Genomic DNA, 23,390 nt, shown 5'->3' with positions numbered 1-23,390 from the left:
TATTTAGTTCTGTACTTTCTTTTCTTTTCTCTTTTTTTTTTTTTTTTCGGTTTTGGGTCACACCCGGCAGCACTCAGGGGTTACTCCTGGCTCTATGCTCAGAAATTGCTCCTGGAAGGCTGGGGGGGGGGGGGGACAATATGGAATGCCGCGATTCAAACCACCGACCTTCTGCATAAAAGGCAAACACCTGGTGTCCATGCTATCTCTCCAGCCCCATCTTACTTTCTTTTTTTTTTAATTAACTTCATTTAAACACCGTGATTACAAATATAATTGTAGTTGTATGATTACAGTCATGTAAAGAACACCCCCCTTCACCAGTGCAGGATTCCCACCACCAATTTCCCAGATCTACCTACTCCCCACTCCACCCACACCTGTACTCGAGACAGGCTTTCTTTTTCTCTCATTCATTCACATTGTTATGATAGTTTTCAGTGTAGTTATTTCTCTAACTGCACTTATCACTCTATGTGGTGAGTTTCATGTCATTAGCTGCACCTACATGGGAGGATGGGGGGAAGTAAGGGTTGGGACTGAGGCAGTAAAATATTAGAAATGAGCTTTGTAGGGCAGTATCAAGGTCCCAATACAAGATGGATATTATGGATATATAGAATATATGCACACTATACTATCAATATGAAAACAAAGAAAAAAAATTTCCACTGACTGTCCCAACATAAACCAGTGCTAGAACAGCCTGCCCACCTCCCAGAGCACATTCCCATTAGTGTAGGGAGAGATAGGGGGAAAGTCTGTTGACCCCTATAGAGTCCACCTAGACCGGTGCCCAGGGAAAGATTGAAGTCCAGGGGAGAAAACCCCTATACCTGGCAAGAGCTGGTCTCCAGAATCAAGGGGGAAACTGGAAGCCAAATGTCTGCCCGCCCTCCTCCCCATGCACCTTCCCCCTGGAGAACGGAGGGAGGGGGGAACCTGGGGACCACTAAGAGTCCACCTGAACCCATTTCTGGCCATCTGAGCTGGCACCCAGGGAAGGCCTGGAGTCAGGGGAGAAAGACAAGGACGGCTGGGGGCCTGCCAAGCCTCCCAGCACTCCCCAGGCTAGGGAGAAAAGCTCTGGTATGGGGCCTCCCCAAACCCCATACCTGGCAAGAGCTATTTGTTTCCTACTTTTTAGATTAGAGGAGCCATCTTGATTTCTGTAAATATGGGGGTGTACTGCAAAATTACTCCATTGGCAAGGCTGTAGATTGCTTCTTAAAATGTGCAGAAACAGAATTCAGGGGTTACAAGATAGCGTTTCGAGTGTGGGTCCTGAAGAGGTTATAGTCCTTGGAGTCTAGGCAGGCTCAGCAGAGAAGAGGCAGAGAGGATGGCCGCCGTGCTTTATAAGTCTCTGGGTACCCAATCACATGGCAGGAATTGGCCCCACGTGCGTTGGGTGGGGACATCTTACCGGGTGTGGGTCCTGAAGAGGTTATAGTCCTTGGAGTATAGGCAGGCTCAGCAGAGAAGAGCCCATTTTACTTTCTTAACACCACAAATAGACCAGAAATCTTTGGCCCCTGTCCCCTATCCTTTCATATTTGTATTTCTCCTCCTCCACTTAATTTCTTTACTTCTCACTATACTCTGTGGCTTAGAGTCACAATGCTTTCAACAGCCTCCATTTAAACAGTTGCTTTTCTTCATGTTCCACTTCCTCTCTTCTAAGCTTGTTCTCTAGTTTGTGCTGCTTAAACAATATTCCCTATGTAAATCGTTTTAATGTCAATAAAACCTGGTATTTTTGATTCAAGTATCCTGTGCTTCTTTGGATGACATATTTTCTTTGTCTCATTCCCAGTTATCTGTTTTCCAGACTTGTTGTGGCTTGCAAAGACTAATGGCAATAAGCCCAAAAAGGTAAAAGAAATTAGTGTGATAGCTGTTAAACAATAACAGAGAAGGATGGGGTAGCTTGGTGAGATACATACTATCAGAAGGAAAGAAATACAACTCATTGTTTCCAGCAGGTAATATAGGTCCTATTTTTATAGGAATTCAGTATTTGTATATAAACCTTCAAACACTCAATTAAGTAAATTTGTTTTAAGATTGCCAGTGTTGCTCTTCTGCTTTATAAATTGAAGGTAATGCAAGTTGTTTTGGAAAAGAGGTAACTCAAATATCCTGAAAAAGCTGAAACAATTAGATTAATTATGTATAAAGTTGCCTCTGTGGGGGATAAATGGAAAAGGACCTAGTTATGTGAAGTGTTTCTTAAATAGGAATCATAGTGTCTAATCAGCAGTTTGGAGAAGGGCAAAGGAGGATAAAGAATATACTTGATGTATAATCCTTTATTGACTTTTGACTTACAAATGCTTCCAGGGTCTTGTCTCTGGCCCACAATCAGGACTCTACCACCCTTTTACCCTGCCTAGTTCTCATAATAGATTGTTGTTGCTGTGGTGGAGCAGTGATCAAAACCCAGCACTTTTTACAAAGAACATATATCTTTGCCACAAAGAGCAAGTAGTTTTAGAATGATGTATATAAGATACCATGGAAAGCAAATCTGTTATCTATAAAACGTACAAAACACACTGTCACAGCTAGGACTCCCTCAGTTTTCTAAATTGCTTTACTGTTACTTTATTAAATTATATCCCATTAACTTGTTATATATTGATAATAGTAATAACCCTGAAAAAGATGGATAAATGAAATCTCTTTTGTTTTGTGCTTTTATATGAATGTTTTAATTATTCTTGTCATTAGAGAGTATGATGAAAGGATGGAGAAGGACCAAATGGATTTTGACAAATTGTTTGTGTGTAATGCTGGAAACTATGTGGATATTAGATGCAATCCTTCACTCTTTACTTTCATTATTGGCTCCAAGGGTGCCACCCTAAGATTTATTGTACTTACAGTCTCCATTGCAGTTTCTAATGCACAGTATAGAAGGCCCACTATTTTGCTATGGCAATAGAACAATTGTTTTTAACACTAGCATTTAAAATAAAATAATTATTGACCAACTTTTAAAAGGCAACAATTTAGTAAACAAGAGAGATAGCACAGTGTGTAAAGCAAGTGTCCTACAACCCCTTCAAATAAGGTGGTTTCACATAAAACTCATAAAATATTTTAAGTTTATAAATCCGACATCATGTATTTTTTTCATAATGTATCTTTATTCTTGCATGGGAAGTAGAGTGAAGTTGGGGCTTTCCATGTAGGGACTATATGCTTGATAATTCATCACATTCCCTTTACACTTTATCACCAGAACGAGAGTTGAATGCTGGGGCCGGTGAGGTGGCGCTAGAGGTAAGGTGTCTGCCCTGCAAGCGCTAGCTAAGGAAGGACCGTGGTTCGATCCCCCGGTGTCCCATATGGTCCCCCAAGCTAGGGGCAATTTCTGAGCACTTAGCCAGGAGTAACCCCTGAGCATCAAACTGTGTGGTCCGAAAAACCAAAAAAAAAAAAAAAAAGTTAAAAGACATCCAGTTACATTTAAAAAAATGTAACTAAGTGGTTATAAGCTACTAAAAAAAGCTAAATGAAGTCAACACTTGATCTTAAAAATAAAAGCAGCATGAAACCCCCCAAATTATTAATATAATGTATAGATTATATTTTGGAAGCATATCTTGTATAAAATTTTGTTGGAAACCTTTTAGGTTCTACTATAGCAATGCCAAAAATCCAGGGAATGTACAACTTTAAGAATCCATCTATCAGAGGAGACTGATACCAAAGGGCATATGCCCCACCATGTATGCAAAGCATGTGACCTGCATTTCTGTTGCAGCATGTATACTACACCAAGTCAAGGACATTGGAATTTACTTTTGTCACAGCATCATTTCATAATATATTTTCCGATTTTCAGTCACTATGCACTATTTTAGTAATAATATTGCAATCTACAGTGTCTAAAAGGAAAAAGAAAGAACAAGAGAAAAAGAGTAGGAAAAAAGTCTGCCACAGAGGCAGACAGGGGAAGGGCAGGAGGTGCAAAGGAGGGAAATGGGGGCATTGGTGGTAGGAAATGTGCACTGGTGTTGTATATTGTATGACTGAAACTCAATCACAAACAACTATGTAATTATGTATCTTACGGTGATTCAATTAAAGAACTTTTTTATAAAAAGAAAAATCAAAGGGAAAAAAGATAGATCCAATAGGAGACTGATTTGTGGCTTCACTGGTCACATCCAATTTTTTTTCTTTTTTTTCTTTTTTTTTTTTTTTTTTTGGTTTTTGGGCCACACCCGGCGGTGCTCAGGGGTTACTCCTGGCTGTCTGCTCAGAAATAGCTCCTGGTAGGCACGGGGGACCATATGGGACACCGGGATTCGAACCAACCACCTTTTGGTCCTGGATCGGCTGCTTGCAAGGCAAACACCGCTGTGCTATCTCTCCGGGCCCTCACATCCAAATATTTTGAAGATCAGAATGAGTTTGCCTCATCTACAAAAAGAAAATAAGAAAACAAACTGGTCTAGAAGATCTAGAAAACTATCAGCAAAAAAATATTTTGAGATACTTTTATGCATGGTATTCTCTGCTAGGCTCTGGTTAAAGTGATGACATTACAAAGAGTGAAATGAAGCATTCAACTCCCTACAGCTCCTTGGCTGATGGAATGACCTATACGATTCTTGATCTATGGTTAACAGATCTATTTGGAATGATTTTTTCCATAAAATGTAGACATTGATCATTTTGATCCTGAGGTTTTCAACAAGGCTTTAAAATTATGAACAGGGTCATAAGAATTTGTCAGGGAGGCCAGTTTTAGCTTTCAGTGATAATAGCTTTCAGTGATGCCCCTGGCATTTTATTCCAGAGACTTTGGAAGTGGAAGGCGACACAGCTAAAATGATTGGGTTGGAACTATGTTGGTAGACTGGAAGATCACATGTCAGATAGACGTTAGAACTACAACTTTCCCTCACAGACGTTTCAAACAATGGCAGCACACAACTAAAAGGGCTGGAGTTCCAAGTTGGTAGGCTCAGGATGCATTATATGCACCAGGAATGCTGGACCCACTGGAGCATGCAGTTTCAGCTTTGGGAGGCAGGTCCCACCCACAGTGTAACACCTGAGATTAGCTGACACTGCATGCTTCAGTCGGTGAACATGAGACACTAGCTTTTTTTAGCTGTGCCACCTTCCAGATGGACAAATGTCAGAACTGAGACTTTCTGGCCAAAGGACTCGGGAGGAAGGCATTGTAAAGGAGTTAGAATCCCAAATTGGTAGGCTGGTACATGCAGTTTTACCTTCAAAAGGGTAAGTTCCACCCACAGCATGACCTTCAATGTCTTTCTTAAGTAAATTAGAGTTTATCAAATTTCCTATATTGCTTTGAAAGAGTCTATTTTCTACAAAATCTGTCTACACACTGTCATCTCCAGGAGCTACTAAGCCCATTTGCAAGTGGGAATATCCCAGCCCTCTGCCCAATATCAAAAGGTTTGGAATTGTTTCAGCTCCCCTCCCTTGAATCTTTTCTTTCCCCTTATAGTAAAATTGATCCTGTCACTACAGTCTTCCACAGCTCCTGTAAACTTGGCCCTAATGAATTGAGATTTTAAATTTAAAAAGACCATCATAATTTAAGTTCAGAACTTTAATTCCCAGAAATGGAATGTCAGTTTTACAGGGAAGGCTCTCCTTTGTCAGCAAAAACTGATTCTGTTTAACTGAGTCCTCCCAACTATCAAAGACTTCCTGAGTTGTGGTGAGGCCTGGGGAGCAGGCAACTCCACAGCATTGCGATTTGGAGGACTCTTGAGCTGAGGAAGCCAGGAGATTACAAATGCACAAATAATTAATTCAAATCAATACAATGAAAAGTTCAGCCTGAGAGACATTCAATTATGTTGTTCAAAGAGAAGATACCAATATTCAGCTAGTCCATTCCATGCTGCAAAAAACATAGTATTTTTAATTTGTGCAGTAGAGATGTTAATCTTTTGGCAAGTAATCCATTCCTTGGAGAGAATCATAAATCTGTGATATTGAGTGTGTGCAGCTCCCTGCGGATGGTACTCAATCAAGTCAGCTCCATTTTCCTGCCTGTACATTTATGATTCACCAATGGATGGATGGATTGTGGGACGGCTGATTGTAGAGGCAGAGAGATCAAAATTATTAGAGAATGTCAGAAATAAACACGATCCCCCAACTATAGTTTATAACTTCCTGATTTTGCCTATGTTAGCAACAAAAATAAATTCCAGAGGAATTATTGACATTCCCAAAGGAATAGCTTTAAAATTTCTTAAAATATTAAACTCTTGTTGCATGTTTAAGGTAGAATTTGTATTCCTATGTAGAAGAAAAGCACAAATACTCCTTGTTGAAAGATTAATCAACATGATTTGAAATTTATGTCTCCAGTATGCATAGCATTTCATTTACTTGCATCCCTTGTTATAAAGTTTTATTTCCAAAAAAATTATATTTATGTAACAGAGACAATTAAAAAGAGCAATAAAGTATTTAATAAAAGTATAGACTATTTTAACCCCCCAAAAGTAAGATTTGTTGCAAAAATATGTAGCCTCCTGGTGATTTTCAGAACCTCTACATCAGAATATAAGAAAGCTCTCCAGTCACATGATGCTTATTAAATTGACACTTTTTAAGTATAGACACAGAGTAAATGGGTTAAGTACAGAACTTGCATATATAGAGTCTGTGTTTTACTATATTATACTATCCAAATAGATGAATCTTTAACCAAGCACTGGAGAAGTGGAAACCACAGATATCGGTGGCATAGGTCCTTAAATGCATACTAGCAAAAATAAAGTAGTTATTCAACGCACATTATTACTCTGTAGAAAGCCATATATAGGAGAAAGAGATGACTTTTGAAGAACCCTTTTCTCCCATGAAGTAGTTGATGATCTGGCCAGAGTGATAAACAATCCATGGTTATCTATAATTTAATGTGGATCACAGTAAGCACAGTAATATGCAGTAAAAAAAAACAGCATAGGAAAAATTAATTGTAACATGCTGGGAGAAGTACAGCAGGGGCTCATAAAATATCTGTTGAATTGAATTAAAGTGGCATTTGAGCCAGTCTTTAACAGGTTTCCCTCTCTCTGCTTGATGCATAGAGAGCCCTATTAGACAAAGACTCAGCTTGATTTCTCTTACAACTGGAGCTGTTGTCATTTAGAAAAGACAATTGTGTTTCTTTCCAAGCAGCTGTCAGCAAAAGTAACCTTACAACTCTTTCCAAAATGTGTTAAAACATGAAGACAAGAATTTATAATTCATAATATATCTGAATAAAAGGCAACCTTTTAGGGGGTCTTCAAGCCCCCTTAGGAACATGAATGGATCCTGGGGCAGGGTATACAGCCTGAGTTGCATAAACTAGAGAACCCTGTCATGATACACACAGGGGGAAACTATTGGCAGCACAACTTAAAATATCTAAAAACAAAATATTGGTCAAATAAAAATAAAGAAATATCAGTCCTCTGCTCCTATCTTTGCCAGAGCCATCATTCTGCACAGAGATTTACCAAGGACAGTAGTAGGCATGTGAAACTTTATAATCAGAGACAGATTTAGGGCCAGAATGATATAATTGTTAATGGTGTAGAAACATAAAATTATTCAAATCGATGAAAAATTGGCTATTTTTACCTAGAGTTTATGAGGCATGGACTAAAAAAAATGATGTTCTAGGCAAGAAGTATTTCAGCAATTATTTTCATTCAAAGAGATGTATGGCATTTGGCATGCTACTGTGTGAATTTTCTACAGAACAGAAATTGTGGAAATTTATAAAATAATGGAGAAAATTTAGAGATTTGATCCTTTCATCTTACTTTAAATAAAGCCCTTAAATTATCAATTTATGTTATCAATATATTTTAAAGCATGTGCTTTATTCAAAGTTAAGATACCGGCAATGGGACTACTGAGAATTCTGTTTATGGGTGATTGTCTTTCCACTGTAACTTTACCTTGTCCTCTTTCTTTGCATCTTTGTTCTCATATTTTAAAAAAAATTTTAAAAATGTGTGCTTTGTTATTAAAAGATTATTTGCCAGTAACTCAGAGATAAGTAGTCACTTTTTATTGGTGAGGTCCATCTGACTGTCCTTAGGCATATTCCTCGATTTGAATTCAGAGATGTTTCCTAGAGGCACATGGGGTATCAGGATAGAAACTGTGATGTAAAACATATGCAAGATAGACCCTTAATTTCTTCTTTTTATATATATTTATTTATTTTATCACAGTAATATTTTAGGTACATAGTGACATTGAATCAGGGGCATTCCCACCACCAATGTTGTCCTCCCTCCACCCCTGTTCCCAGGATGTATCACATATCCCCCTCTTTTACCCCCCTGGGCTGCTAGTAAAAGTGGTCCCCTCTAGATCTAGCTTGTTGTAGATTGGGTATCAATTCTGTTGTCATTGGCTTTGGATTTGGTGTTTAAGTATGATCATTTTTTTATTTATACTTAATGATTATACAACTGTTTGGTCTTGGTACCCTCCATTATTTCCCCCTCAATTTGTGAGGCCGAACAAGATGGTTCAAGTTATGTGGTTCAGTTTGAAAGAAAGAAAAAAAATAAAATGGGGCAAAAATAAAACAAGCAAAAAATGGACAGAGTCCTCCTAGAGGCTATAAATATCAGTTTGAGAGAAGAAAGGGAAAAAGGAAGAAAAACATACAAAAAGAAAATCAAACAAAAACTCCAAAAGGCACCACAGCAATAAAGACAACCACCACACAATAGCCAGGGTCCTGAAATAAAACAAAACAAAGCACAAAAAATGAAAACAAACAACAACAACAATAACAAAACCAAAAAACATTATTATGTGCTGCTTTTTTTTTTTTTGCATAGGCACAGTAAATATTGGGAAGATTAGAAAGGGAATTCCTTTGGCCTAAGAGATTCTGGGTTTCTCCACCCTTAAAGTATATTGTCATGGGAATAACTACAAACTCCATACATGTTCATTTACTCTCCCCTACGTCCTTTTGTGGTGTATGAAAACCTTCCACTCTGTCATGGATGATAAAATCAGACCTCTGTATCTACAGATCTTGGTATTTGCACAGGTCAAAGGATGGAGCCTAGGATGGAGTTTTTCTTTACAGTTCTAGAAGTTCTATTCCATCTCTGTTATTTTAATGTCTTCTGCAGTTGGTGGTCTTGGTTTTTGCACTGATCCTAGGATGAAGCCTAGAATAGAGTCTTTCATTATGTTTCCAGAAGACCTGCTCAGTTGCAATTGTCTCAATCAGACTTCTGGAATTAGAGATCTTGGTTGTTGTACAGATCATAGACCAAAACCTAGACTAGGGTCTTTTATATTGGTCCTAGGATAAATTCTGCACAGTCATGGTTGTCACAGTCAGTCTTCTGTAGATAGCAATCTTGGCTATTGTACAGATCAAAGGATGACAAGTCTTCTGATTTCATCTTATCATTAGATGATGATGTAAGAAAACCTGCTCTTGGATCAAGTTGTTGCCATTTCCTCATTGTCAGGATGCCATATCAAAACTGGTGCATGTTGGTGTCAGAGCAGTATTAAAAATGTCCCAGAGGGAGTTTGGTTCCTGGAGCTGTTTCAGAGAAATGTGTCAGTTCTGTGTCTGGGATTTAGGGTTAGGGGTTGGACAGTCACTGTCTAATCACCTGGAGTCTACGTTGGGTCCACATGATATATATTCAAGGTGGGAGGTGCCCCTGTATTGTAAAAATGTATGAGTTCTTATTCCTAGTAGATAAGAGCTTGTTTCTATACATAAAATTTCCCCCTTTTTAGTATGCCTTTGCAAGAAGGAATGTTGCTATATTATATTGCTGGTGCATTTGGGGGCTTGAGTGTCAGGTCCATAATCTCTGTGCCCTGGTTTTGACCTGAGCTATTATCCCAGGCAAGACTCTTTCTTGAAGGTTTTTGTACTAAGCAGAACCAAAGCAGGTGAAGTTAAGGAAGAGAAGAAAATAGAAACAAGACAAAAAATTAATATATATATCCTCACATATATGTAAAGGAAAAAATTTTAAAGTAATTAAAGGAACAAAGTGATGCAGGAAACTACCTTACATTTGGGGATAAACAGGTTAAGAAATAGTATTATATAGGTTTTAAACTTAAAAAGGAAATATAGGCTTCCCCATTGTCTTTTGAGATATTCTTGTGGGGGGTGTGGAATCCAGGGCTCATTTTCATCACACACTCTGGTCTTGTTGAGTTTGAGAAATGATTTGCGACAAGGGCCCTTAGTTTCTATATTTTTTCTCATGCTTCCTATTAAGCTATGTCAGCCATTAACTACATTCCAAATCTAAAGTTTCTCAGGCACAAGGAGAGTACACTGCCAGAGGTCAGCTGAAACAGGTAGTACTGAGAGGGGCTTCAGGATTTCTCACATAGAAGGATGGGAACTAAGAGTTGGCAGAGTGGGTACTCAGAGACCAAACACATTCAAGAGCAGATTTAAGCAAAAAAATCATCAATAATAGGAACTTGGGTAGGTCACACATGACATGTTTATAAGCCATAGGGCTAAACATTATGTGTCAGCACAATCATTAGACAGCCATATAAACAATTTGTGTATTTTATAAATTCTTTGTCGTCAGTTTCATTTACCCTAAATTGAAATCAGAAAAATACTTATTCTTTCCTCATAGATATCATTTTTACTAGTAAATTATTAATCAACAAAATACTATCCCATTCTCTATTCATGCTAAACAAGGAACTATTGTAAAAAGGGGAGAAGATGTAATTAAAAGACCAATATTCGGGATCGGCCCGGTGGCACTAGAGGTAAGGTGTCTGACTTGCCAGCGCTAGCCTAGGATGGACCGAGGTTCGATCCCCCGGTGTCCCATATGGTCCCCCAAGCCAGGAGCATCTTCTGAGCGCATAGCCAGGAGTTACCCCTGAGTGTTACTGGGTGTGGCCCAAAAACCAAAAAAAAAAAAAAAAAAAAAAAGACCAACATTCTTGTAACCTACACATTACTAAGTAACCAGCCAAAAATTATTATTGTCGATTCTATCAGCTTGGGAAAAATATTATTATAGATTCTAACAGCTTGAGAAAGGTGGCTTAAACTAAGTAGGGTATGTTCCAGCAACTCTTGTTTGACTACAGGGGCAAAGGTACACAGTTTTTTTTATCTACTCAGTATTGTTAATTCTCATTATGCATTAATGTTTAATGAGCTCATTGTTGATATCCTGCCAAGCACTAACCTAGGACACAATTGGCCTTTTCTCAGCAGTGTCTGCCAGGGCTGCACCCCCTTATTCATGGGGGAAGCTAGGCCTGCACCACAGCAGTCCTGCTGGTATTCAGTCGTCATGTCTACAGGTTGAGGGCTATGGCCTCCCCGTCCTAAGATCACCATCCCTAAAAGTATTGTGTATCCTTTATGAGTAGAAGATTTTCGTTTTCCGTGGTAACAACCTATGGAGTACATCCTTTATTGGATATACCTCCTTGCAGACATGCTGTATCTGCCCTCTCCTTTCTAATTTCTTTTTGTTTTGTTTTGTTTTGGGGCCACTCCCATTGACAATTAGGGGTTACTTCTGGCTATGCACTCAGAAATCACTCCTGGCTTGGGGGACCATATGGGATGCCAGGTGATCAAACTTCGGTCCATCCTAGGTCAGCAGCATGCAAGGCAAACGCCCTATCACTGCACCACCACTCCAGCCCTCCCTTTCTAATTTCTAGAATCACTGTTTAGTAAATTAGTTCCATTCAAGGAAACTGATTAAGGAGAGCCTTAAAGTTTGCCTTGTTTAGTGTTTAGTGTTCTCCTTTTATCATGGTGTAAAAAGGGTATTTTCTTGGAAAATTACCATACTCTTTAAAAGCTATAATCCAAGAGGAAATTGCCAAGTATCAAGAGGCCAATTATCCCCCTTACTTCACTCCCAAAGAAATCTCATGACCCTCACTCTGGAGAGCCCCATGATAAGAGACAAGCCAGGACCATTTCTCTAAACTGTCCTTGCACTATGTCTCTGACTACTGTCTTTTCTGCCCACCCAGCCAGTTCTCGCCATGACCACTTCTCCCTGTGATCCCTTTCCAAAAAAAAAGACATTTTTCTGAAACTAAAGACAGCCAAATTTAGAGTTCCTTGTTACACTCACAAACCTTATCTAACACGATTAGTTGAGGTAACAGAAGCCACCTCCATCCAAGGTAAGATGACAAAGGAATTCATCAGTATACAGGTAAACTTATATAACCCAAATACAATCTTTCATTTGGGTTTCAGGGTCCTTAGGTCAAAGATTCCCCATTCCAACTAAGTTTATTATATACCCCACTCTGTGTATTTGTATTTGTCTCTTTGATTTTCATACTCTGAAACACGCAAACACACAGACGCACAGGGAGAACTAAAGTAAATTCAAAAGGGGGGGGGCTCCGATTGGCCTCTGTTAGATCAGAGGAACAGCTTGATCTACTTATATGTGGTAGAATTCTGGCTTCCAGCCCCTGAATGCTGTTGGCTGCTGTGAAGAGATGACAATAGATATTCATTCTTATCTCCAAACTTCTCTGTGCACACAAAGGGTCAGAGGATCTATTTACATGCTTCATGGCCAATTTGGAGGACCCTATTGAGTGATAGTGATCAGATCCAGGTTTGCAGTATGCAAAGCAAACATACTACCCATTGTACTATTGATCCAGCCCCTGCCAGTGACATTTTAATAGGTTTTTATTGGTTTTTTTGTTTGTTTGTTTGATTTTGGTTTTGAACTGGGACATTTTACTCTTCCTATAATCCAAATCATTAAGCTTTCAACCAAGTGCTTTTTCAACAAAGTACTTACATCAAGAAATGAGCGAATCAGATAAAATCAGACATTAACTTTGAGCCTCATCTCTCATTTGCCAGGAATCATGAAGAGGACATTGCTGATTCATTTTAAATACTGATTTGTTTTTATATTTTGACAAAACATTTGGCACATTCAAGTTGAAGTCTGTTTCTCAGTTACCTTTGCTCAGTTCCTGCAGAGTCTTTAGTTGCTGCCCTATACTCTGTCTCCTCAGTTCAATCACATACTCCATTTGTCTTTATGTCTCCTTTCCTTACCTGACAGACACTAGAATACCAGAGCACCACTTTTATAACTTATAGCCTTCTCAACTCCTTACATCATACGCCTCTCCTTTCCAACTCTTTTCAGTTCCTCAATGACAACCAGGACTGCTCCATCAATGGCTATGAAATGTTTAACTTCTTTTCATGGATGGAGCATGTTACCCTACACTGACATTTTATTTCTGCTACACACTCTCAGTGGATCCTCTCTCCATGGATCCCCAGAAACTGAATGTTGCAGAGCATATCTGTGAGGTTTTACAAGAGCAGTGACTTCCACTTATCACTGTATACCAGCCAGGAGCAGTGAAACCCTTGATACCTATTACTCAGCATTCCATCATACTGTGTCCAAGTTAGACACACCTCTTGAGAGACACCTAAGGCAAGTTTTCAAATATTTCTAGAACTAGAATTAAGATCCAGAGTGATCCGGTGGTGTTACCCTTTCTCAATGCCATATGCTAATCTCACCTGGATGGCAAAACCCACCCACAACTGGGAGGGGTCTGTGGCTGGTAATTAAGGGGTTGGCTGTGGGGAGGAGGGGGTCGGACACAGGATGGATGCAGAACAGCAGGAAAGAGGCTGCTTAGCTTTGAGGCGATGTGAGAAAAAAAAAATACATGGTGATTAGGGCCCCGTAATAAAGCTGGATTTCTCCTGAAACTTCAACTGACTGCCTGTGGTCATTACTTTGCCAACACTCTGTACCTACAGACCCACTGGCTGAAGGAGCAGAAGGTGCCAGGCTGAGCAGAGAAAGACCTCACCATCCATCCACTACACTAGGACTCTATAATTAATGATTAATACAACGTGGTGGTTCTTATAAAAATTATTATTTTAGGAGCCGAAGCAGTGGCACACATGGTAAGGTGTCTGCCTAGAGTGCTCTAGCCTAGGACGGACAGAAGTTAGATCCCCTGGTGTCCCATATGCCCCCCCCAAGCCAGGAGAGATTTCTGAGCACATAGCCAGGAGTAACCCCTGAGCATCAACGGGTGTGGCCCAAAAATCAAAAATAAATTATTATTTTAAATAAGCCTAGCATATAGAGTTAGGAATTTCCTTTTTAGTCCAGTCCACAACCTATTTAGAAAACAATTTATAGGACTGAGAATATAATTCAAGAAGAGAAGCACATGCCTGAACTTGATACCCAGCATCATGGACCCTTGAGCACCTCTCAGGGGGTGGCATTGGAATTACTCACTCCCCTCATGCTAACCTACCTACGGAACTACAAAACTCATACTGCTAGGCAAGCATCACCAGGGGTGGCCATGTAACTGTGGAAAAGAAAGGAAAGGAAAATAACATCGAAAGAGAAAATGAGACAGTTATTCGGTCCAGAGATCAAGTGCTAGAGAATATATCAATAATAGAATGGATAAGACCAAAATGTTCCACAACATAATCAGACAGGGCCTTGATAGACTCTGAGTACCACTAAATATAAGCATAGTTCAGAGGGCCCCAAACTCCTGATATATAGCATATATGCCTCCACTGCAATAGTACTTAGAAAAAAATAAAACAGTTTATGAGAAGGAAATCTGTACTACCCCCAAAGTAGAGGATTGATTCAACTGCAAGTAATAGGAAAATATATGGTTACAAGTACAGGCCCAGGCCCATGCCTAACTCTTTTATATTATAGCACTGCTTTATTCCAGGTGACACAGATCCTGGGAAATAATCTATAACATATTGACTTATTTATCTACCAATTTAACTACCACAAAATTATCATTTAGTGAAAAGAGACTACCTCTTCCTCATGGTTCAGAAAAATTACCTATTTTTTTATGGATCTCTTATATTATTTGCAGAGTGAAAGCCAATCATGTGATTAGGGAGTCATTATGTTATTGTTAGCTGACAGCTGTCATTAGTAATGCTTAAGAGTGGGGAAAACACCTCTTCAAAGGAAGTATGAAGAAACTCATAAAAAAGCAAGTTATAATGTACTACAATCTGGGGACTTGTGGACAAAGTAATTGTACATGGGTTCTGTTTTATTTTTCTTAATGTTCTTTGACTGTAAGTTCAAAATTTAGGTGTCAGCAAGGGGATTTCTCCTGAGAACTCTGTTTATGGGTGATTGTCCTTCCACTGTAACTTTACCTTGTCCTCTTTCTTTGCATCATTGTTCTCCTAATTAAAAATAAAAAATTTTAAAAAAGTAACTTACAATTTGGCTAACATAATGAAATACTAGGGGATAATGTATAAACCTTTATAGTTGCAGTTATTGTACCTAAACTACATATAAGCCATTATCTTATATGTCCAAATAATAACATGTCATGGATATTCCTCTATATTAATGTATTGTTTATACTAAGAGATCACATGTCCAAATCACTGAATGTCTTAGTCTAGTTGAGCCCAGACCTAGATACTAGGATAACCATTTGAACAAAAGTTTATACTATATTTTAATAAAATCTGTAGAAGAGAGGGAATATGATATTGGGCTGGGAAGGTATAAAATGAAGAATATACACCCAAGCTAGTCACCACCGCCAGGTATTGAAATTAATACCCACTGAAATTCTGGAAGACTGAAAAACATACAACACAGTTTCACTATCTTTTTTGCTGATAATTTATCCTGGAGTTGCTGATGTCCTGGTTTTTTATTCTCAGAAATGAAGCAAAGACTCTGGCACTGGGTACTAGAGGAGCTAGTATGCACTACAATGAGAATAGTGAAAGATGTCAACTGGCAAAGAACACATCTATAATGTTTCTTGTAGATGGCAAAGAACTTTTTGTCTTGTTTTGGGGCCACACCCAGTTTCACTCAGGGGTCACTCCTGGCTCTGCATTCAAAAAGCATTCCTGGGGCCCGGAGAGATAGCACAGCGGTGTTTGCCTTGCAAGCAGCCGATCCAGGACCAAAGGTGGTTGGTTCGAATCCCGGTGTCCCATATGGTCCCCTGTGCCTGCCAGGAGCTATTTCTGAGCAGACAGCCAGGAGTGACCCCTGAGCACCGCCGGGTGTGGCCCAAAAACCAAAAAAAAAAAAAAAAAGCATTCCTGGCAGGTTTGGGGGGACCACATGGGATGCCAGGAATTAAATCTGGGTCTATCCCAGGTCAACTGTGTGCAAGACAAATGCCCTACTGCTGTGCTATTGCTCCAGCCCTTAAACTATAATTTTAAAAAGACAAAACAGACATATAATCATGTATTAAAGGTCTTCAAATCATTTAAAATAGTATCCAGAATCTGTAGAGATGGTATAGACAGATGATAGGGCACTTTTCTTGCACATGACTGACCAGGGTGTGATACTCAGCATCCCCAAAGCCAATCAAGGAATGATTACTAAGCACAAAATCAGGAGTAAAAACTTCCAGGTGTGGCCACCAAATAAAACAAACAAAACAAAAAAGATACTGTCTCATTTCTCAAGGTCTACAATAGAAGAATTACCAATACTGTATTGATAGATAATATAGTAGAACAAAAAGACACTTACACTGAATAAAAGATACCTAGTAGAGATTTGATGTAGATATAATATTGAGCAGATTCACTTTATAAGTTTTAAAAATAGAAATGCCTTCTTGGAAAATTGTGTGCTTTTTTTATGATTTAAGAATTTTTAATTTTGGGGCTGGCAAGGTGGCGCTAACCAAGGAAAGAACCGAGGTTCGATCCCCTGGCGTCCCATATGTTCCCCCAAGCCAGGGGCGATTTCTGAGCGCTTAGCCAGGAGTAACCCTTGAGCATCAAACGGGTGTGGCCCGAAAAAACAAAAAACAAAAATCAAAAAAAAAAGAATTTTTAATTTTATAAATAACCTGGTCTTCAAGTAACCCTGAAAAGAGGAAACTGAATTTTAAGGTGTTTCTTACGTCAGTCCTTTATTTATTTTTTTATTTTATTAAAACCATTGTTTTAATAACTTCATAGTTGGATTTTAGAATACAGTGATTCAGGGCCAATCCCACCACCAATGTCAATCTCCCTCCACCAATATTACCAGAATGCATCTCATAACACTGCCCATTGACACCACCACCCCAGTATAACAGGCCCATTTTAAGTTTAGATTGTTAAAGTTTGAGTGTCCATGACTTTGGCTTAGATATTTAATTCTGTCCTTTTTTACCTCCACCAATGCACCTGAAATCACTTGGCCTCTGACCACCTCCCCCCTCCCAATTCCTTCATATTTGTTTTTTTTCCTCCTCTACACAATTTCTTTCCTTCTCCTTGCTATATTCTGGGTCCAAGGGTGTTCCAAGGGTGTCAAGTCCCATTTAGGTCACTGTATTTCTTCATGCAGTTACTCTAAATACCACATAGAAATTATATCATTCTGTATTCTGGTAGATACACTATTATTTCACATTTAATTTCTATTTAACAACATATAAATTTAAAAAGCTTGTCTGGTAGATAGTGATTCTGTCCATAAGTGTCAGAATCAAGGGCCTTCAGCATGCCAGAGGCCAAGTAGGCAAGACTGACAAAATGCTTATATAAGCCTATTTAAAAACAGGGAGAGTAGAGAGGTCAGAGGAGTTGTGAAAAACCTCTAGGCTGAAAGAGGGAGAAAGAGCTGATTTGGGACCAGGGTTTTAGGTCAGAGGGCCAGGTAGGATGAACAAGCAAATAGAGCAAAAGAATAAAACTATTGGGAAAATATAGCTCAAGTCTCTAGAAATCCAGGAGCAAGTACACCAGTCCAGAGTAGAAACAGTTCACCAGTCTGCAGCTCCACAACTGCCTCTCCAAGCCTCACTTGGTTTGGGGTTTTATACCCCCAGTGAACTGCTAGCCAATGACAGTTAAGGTCCTTCTTAAAGGGCAGACACTTTTTTAGGGCTGCTACTGGGGGTGTTACAGGAAAATTACAGTAATGTAGGCTAAGATCTTCCTCCTTTCTATTGTATCTAAATTATTTTTTAGGGTAGGTAGTTCCAGGTAGGACAGATCTGAAAGCCTGCAGTTTACTTATGTCTTCATCTGCACAGAGCAATCAGGAAACTTCTGGCTTTCCATAGACAAAGGGCTTCAGCTCATGACATCATCAGATCTGCTCAGAAAAATCAGGAACTTACAGATTTTTAGCATCCATAGAAGCTGTTTCAATCTAATTGTATTTAAGTAGCAGTTATTTTGCTGGAGGGGGGGGTGCTCCTTTGCCAAGAAAACGGAAAGGGAAAATAAATTTTGTTTAGTAAAGTTAGCCATAGCAACGTGCTTACTTACCTAGAATTAGATTCCTAGCTCTATAAATTGAACGTGGGTGTGAGAACAGTCTGAAAAAAAGAAAATTTGAAACATAAAGAAACTATTTACAACAAACTATTCACGACAAAGGGAGTTGACTCAAACACAGTTGGACACAGTATAAAACTTTACCAAAAAATTCTTTTTTTTTTTTTTTTTTTTTTTTTTTTTTGGTTTTTGGGCCACACCCGTTGATGCTCAGGGGTTACTCCTGGCTATCTGCTCAGAAGTCGCTCCTGGCAGGCACAGGGAACCATAAGGGACAAAAGGATAAAACTGTTGGGAAAATACAGAGAAGTCTCTAAAATTCCAGGAGCAATTTCACTAGTCAGGAGTAGAAAAAATTCGCCAGTTCACCACTCCCGAAGTGTCTCTTCAAGTCTCACTGGTGTAGGGTTTTATATCTTCAGCCAAATGCCAGCCAATGACAGTAAATTCCTTCTTGAAGTGGCAGACTCTTTTATATGGCTGCGATGAAGTGTTACAGAGATATTACAGTAATGTAGGCTAAGATAGAGAATCATTTCATTTTCAAAGGAACAAAAGGCTCTTTGCTAGAAGAGTGTCTTATTGCTGCATACTTCTTTCTTTCTGAATGGAGGTCCACCTATGTTCCAGAATTCTCTTCAAGGCCCTCTTTTGGTTTTGTTTTTGTTCTTTTAATAAAATCTTCCCTTAAGCACCATGATTACAAGCATGATGCTAGTTGTGTTTCAGTCATAAAGAGAACATCTCCCTTCACAAGAGCAACATTCCCACTACCAATGTACCCCCTTTATCCTTCGCCACCCCTGCCTCTATTTGAAACAAGCATTCTATTTCTCTCACTCATTAAGATTGTCATGATAGTTGTTAGTGTTGTATTTCCCTAATTGCATGCACCACTCTTTGTGGTGAGCTTCATATTGTGAACCGTAACTTCTGGCCATCATTTCTTTTGTCTCTGGACATTGTTACAATAATGTCTTCAATTTTCTTAAAACCCATAGATGAATGAAACTATTCTGTTTCTATCTCTCTCTCTGACTTATTTCTTTCAGAGTAATAGATTCCATGTACATCATGTATAGGAAAATCTCATGACTTTATCTCTCTTGAGGATGCATATTATTTCATTGTGTATATGTACCACAGTTTCTTTTTTTTTGTTTTTTTTTTGTTTTGTTTTTTGTTTTGTTTTTTGTTTTTTGGGCCACACCCGGCGTTGCTCAGGGGTAACTCCTGGCTGTCTGCTCAGAAATAGCTCCTGGCAGGCACGGGGGACCATATGGGACACCGGGATTTGAACCAACCACCTTTGGTCCTGGATTGGCTGCTTGCAAGGCAAACACCGCTGTGCTATCTCTCCGGGCCCGTACCACAGTTTCTTTAGCCATTCATCTGTTGAAGGGCATCTTGGTTGTTTCCAAAAACTGTCTATTTTAAATAGCACTGCAATGAATATAGGTGTGAGGAAGGAATTTTTTAATTGTATTTTTGTGTTCCTATGGTATATCCCTAGAAGTATTATAACTAGATCCTATGGAAATTCAATTTCCCATTTTTTGAGGAATCTCCATATTGTTTCCATAAAGGTTGGACTAGACAGCATTCCCACCAGTAATTTCATGAAAGATCCTGAAAAGGATTGGTAGTAGTTCTTCTTGAAAGATTTGAAAGAATTCATTAGTGAATCCATCTGGTCCTGGGATTTTCTTTTTAGGAAGATTTTTGATTACCATTTGAATTTCTTCAATAGTGATTGGACTGTTTAGATATGCTGCATCACACTTATTCAACCATGGAAGGTTATAAGAGTCCAAGAATTTATCCATTTCTTCCAGGTTCTCATGTTTCATGGCATAGAGTTTTTTCAAAGTAGTCTCTGATTACCCTTTAAATCTCTGCAATATCTATAGTGATCTCCTTCTTTTCATTTCTAATCCAGTTTATTAGGTTTCTCTCTTTTCCTTTCTTTGTGAATATTGCCAGTGGTTTATCAATCTTGTTTATTTTTTCAAAGAACCAACTTTTGCTTTTGTTGATCTTTTGGATTGATTTTTGAATTTCCACTTCATTAATTTCTGCTCTAAGCTTTATTATTTCCTTCTGCCTACCGATTTTTGGTTCCTTTGGTTGATCATTTTCTAATTTTATAAGCTGTGCCATTAAACGTTTCATGTAGGCCTCCTCTTCCTTCCTGATGTGTGCTTGCAAAGCTATAAATTTTCCTCTCAGTAGAGCTTTTGCTGTGTCCCACAGATTCAGATAGTTTGTGTCTTCATTGTCATTTGTTACCAGATGCTCACAAAAGGGTCCACATGAGGTTTGGCAATAATGGATGGTGTTGGCTAGGGTTGCCCTAATTCCATCAGAATTAAAGTTGAGATTCTCTCTCCCAACATCATTCACTCCCTTTACCTCTTTTTCTGATCTCCTTTAACAAAGGTGAGGGGTTTTATTTTTTTGGTAGGATCCACACCCAGCAATACTCAGTGTTACTCCTGGCTCAGGGGTCCATATAGGATGCCGAGGATCTAACCTGCATCCATCCTGGGTCAGCTGCATGCAAGGCAAACGCTCTATTGCTGTGCTACCACTCCAGCCCAACAAAGATGAGTTTTATTTGCCTTCACTCCTCTCTTCTTTTCTCTCCTCCCACTTTTCTAACTTTGTTTTGGTTGGTGTCCAGACAGGAACCCAATTCCACAACACTTTTGAACAGATTGTATGCTTTTCACTAACTAGCTCTAAAGTTCCTGAGTCATCCCCAGTGATTTTTCCCAACTTGAAATAAATCATCCTGTTTTCATATCCCAGCCCTTGACTATCCTGATCTGGAATTCAAGGACAAAGGAAAACATTGTTTGGAGGAAAGGCATGATCTGATACCAATTTCCACTTGTGGAGGGAATCTGTACCTTCGGGCTTATGTTTTCTGTCAATTTCACACACAGAGCACATTGTAGTACATCCTCAAATTGTAGTACAGCATAAGTGACCCCAGAAAACCTGTGTGCAGCTTTTCATTTATCTGCATTGTAGGTTTGCAAGGACACACTTTGCTTTTCTATGGTGCTCTTGGTAGTGTCCCCCAGGTCACAAAGATTTACGTAACTTTGTAAGGACACTTGCTCCTTTGTCTCTGTATGATGTCCATTGCTTCTGTGCGGTGGTACTGTCAAGTTCCCACTTCATAAAACTTGTTCATACTCATCTATATCCTCTTCCTTGGTCTCCAGGGACTTATGGCTCATTCTTTGAATATGAAGTACTTCTTTCTGTGCAGAACATGGGAAGCCTAGGAGAGCAGTTTCATCAATGCCTCTCCCAGTAATGCACTGATTCAAACAGCAATCTTGCTGATGACAACAGGCAATACTAATTTTGTGCAATGCCTGGTCCCTAGAGAAATCCACACAATAGTGGACCACCACAGACACATCATTATGATCCAATCTGATGTCTGGAAGTGTCTTTTTCTTTTCACGCAAGCAGGCCTATATTTAACATTACAATAGTCTGTTTCAATATGTGTTAACTATAAAAAGATATGATCCTATGGACAGAATCTGCCAGACAAACTTTAAATTTGTATACTGTTCAACAAAATTAAATTCGAAACAATAATGTATCCACCAGAATACAGAATGATATAACATATATGGTATTTAAAATAACTCATAAAGAAAAGTAATGGTTTAAATGGAAGTTGTCTGGAACATCCTTGACCCCACAGTATGGCAAGGAGAAGGAAAGAAACTGGCTGGAGGAGGAGAAGCACAAATATGAAAGAATGAGGGCCAGTGGCCAAGTGGTCTCAGGTGCACTGGTGGTATTAAAAAAGTACAGAACTAAGTATGCAAGCCAGAGTCAACAACAATGTTATCAAGAGACCCAAACTTTAACAATCCAAACTTAAAATAGACCTGTTATACTTGCAGGCTGGGGAGCAGAGGGTGGTGGCATGAGAGAAACTCTGGCAATATTGGTAGAGGTCAGTTGACACTGGTGGTAGGACTGGCCCTGATTCACTGTATGTCTAAAACCAACTATGAAGAACTTTGTAAATTACAATGGTTGCCATTTAGAAAAAAATAAATAGCAACCAAAGAGTTTCCTCCCATGCATCCCACATGCCCCCACATGACATTAGAGCAATGCCATATATCAGGGTCAAACACATAATTTGGGGGGAGACCTTATACAATCTGTTAGCTTCTCACTTCTTGTCTAAATGTGTTTTCCCCTTTTCCTTAAAATAACAGTACCTTGTAAAATTATTTTAGATGGTGTATATTGTATAGTGAGAACAACCACTCCAAGCCATCAAGGCTGACACAGTGAATGCCTCACTCTGATACATCTTCAGCATTGGGGAGATTCTACCAACTATGCTGTGTCACCAGGTCACATTAGAGGTTTCTTGAGAAATGCCCTTCAACGAATACATAGCTTTCCAAAAAAAACACCCTTTCTGTTCACAACTCACTTTACAGAGTTTGTTATTATCCCCCAGGGCCATAGTTTACATGGAAGTAAACTCTTAAATAACTGCCCATAACTAGAGATAAAAGCTTTTGGTGAATAATATCAACAACAAACATACATTTAAAAAAGGGGGGGGGTCCGGCGAGGTGGCGCTAGAGGTAAGGTGTCTGCCTTGCAAGCGCTAGCCAAGGAAAGGACCACGGTTCAATCCCCCGGCATCCCATATGGCCCCCCCAAGCCAGGGGCAATTTCTGAGCGCTTAGCCAGGAGTAACCCTTGGGCATCAAATGGGTGTGGCCTGAAAACCAAAAAAAAAAAAAAACAGCTAGATTCGTCCACCCTGGAGACTTGCCCACACCTCAATCTAAAATATGTACTCTCAGCTTTTTCCTACTAAGATGCCTGTATTTCCTCTATGGTGTGTTGTTTTGTTTTGTTTTGTTTTTCAGTTTTTCAGGCCACACCCATTTGATGCTCAGGGGTTACTCCTGGCTACGTGCTCAGAAATTGCCCCTGGCTTGTGGGGGACTATATATGGGAGTGA

General features: G+C 39.2%; 1 protein-coding gene across 1 annotated transcript in view; it reads right to left on the bottom strand.

Annotated features, from left to right (window-relative positions):
• GPT2 (glutamic--pyruvic transaminase 2) overlaps window positions 1-23,390 on the bottom strand; it is a 690,974-nt gene that overhangs the window by 557,514 nt on the left and 110,070 nt on the right. The gene's annotated exons all lie outside the window — the stretch shown is intronic.

Source organism: Suncus etruscus, chromosome 14, assembly GCF_024139225.1.
Source record: "Suncus etruscus isolate mSunEtr1 chromosome 14, mSunEtr1.pri.cur, whole genome shotgun sequence".
NCBI classification, from domain to species: Eukaryota; Metazoa; Chordata; class Mammalia; order Eulipotyphla; family Soricidae; genus Suncus; species Suncus etruscus.
This window is presented reverse-complemented; position numbering and strand designations above follow the sequence as displayed.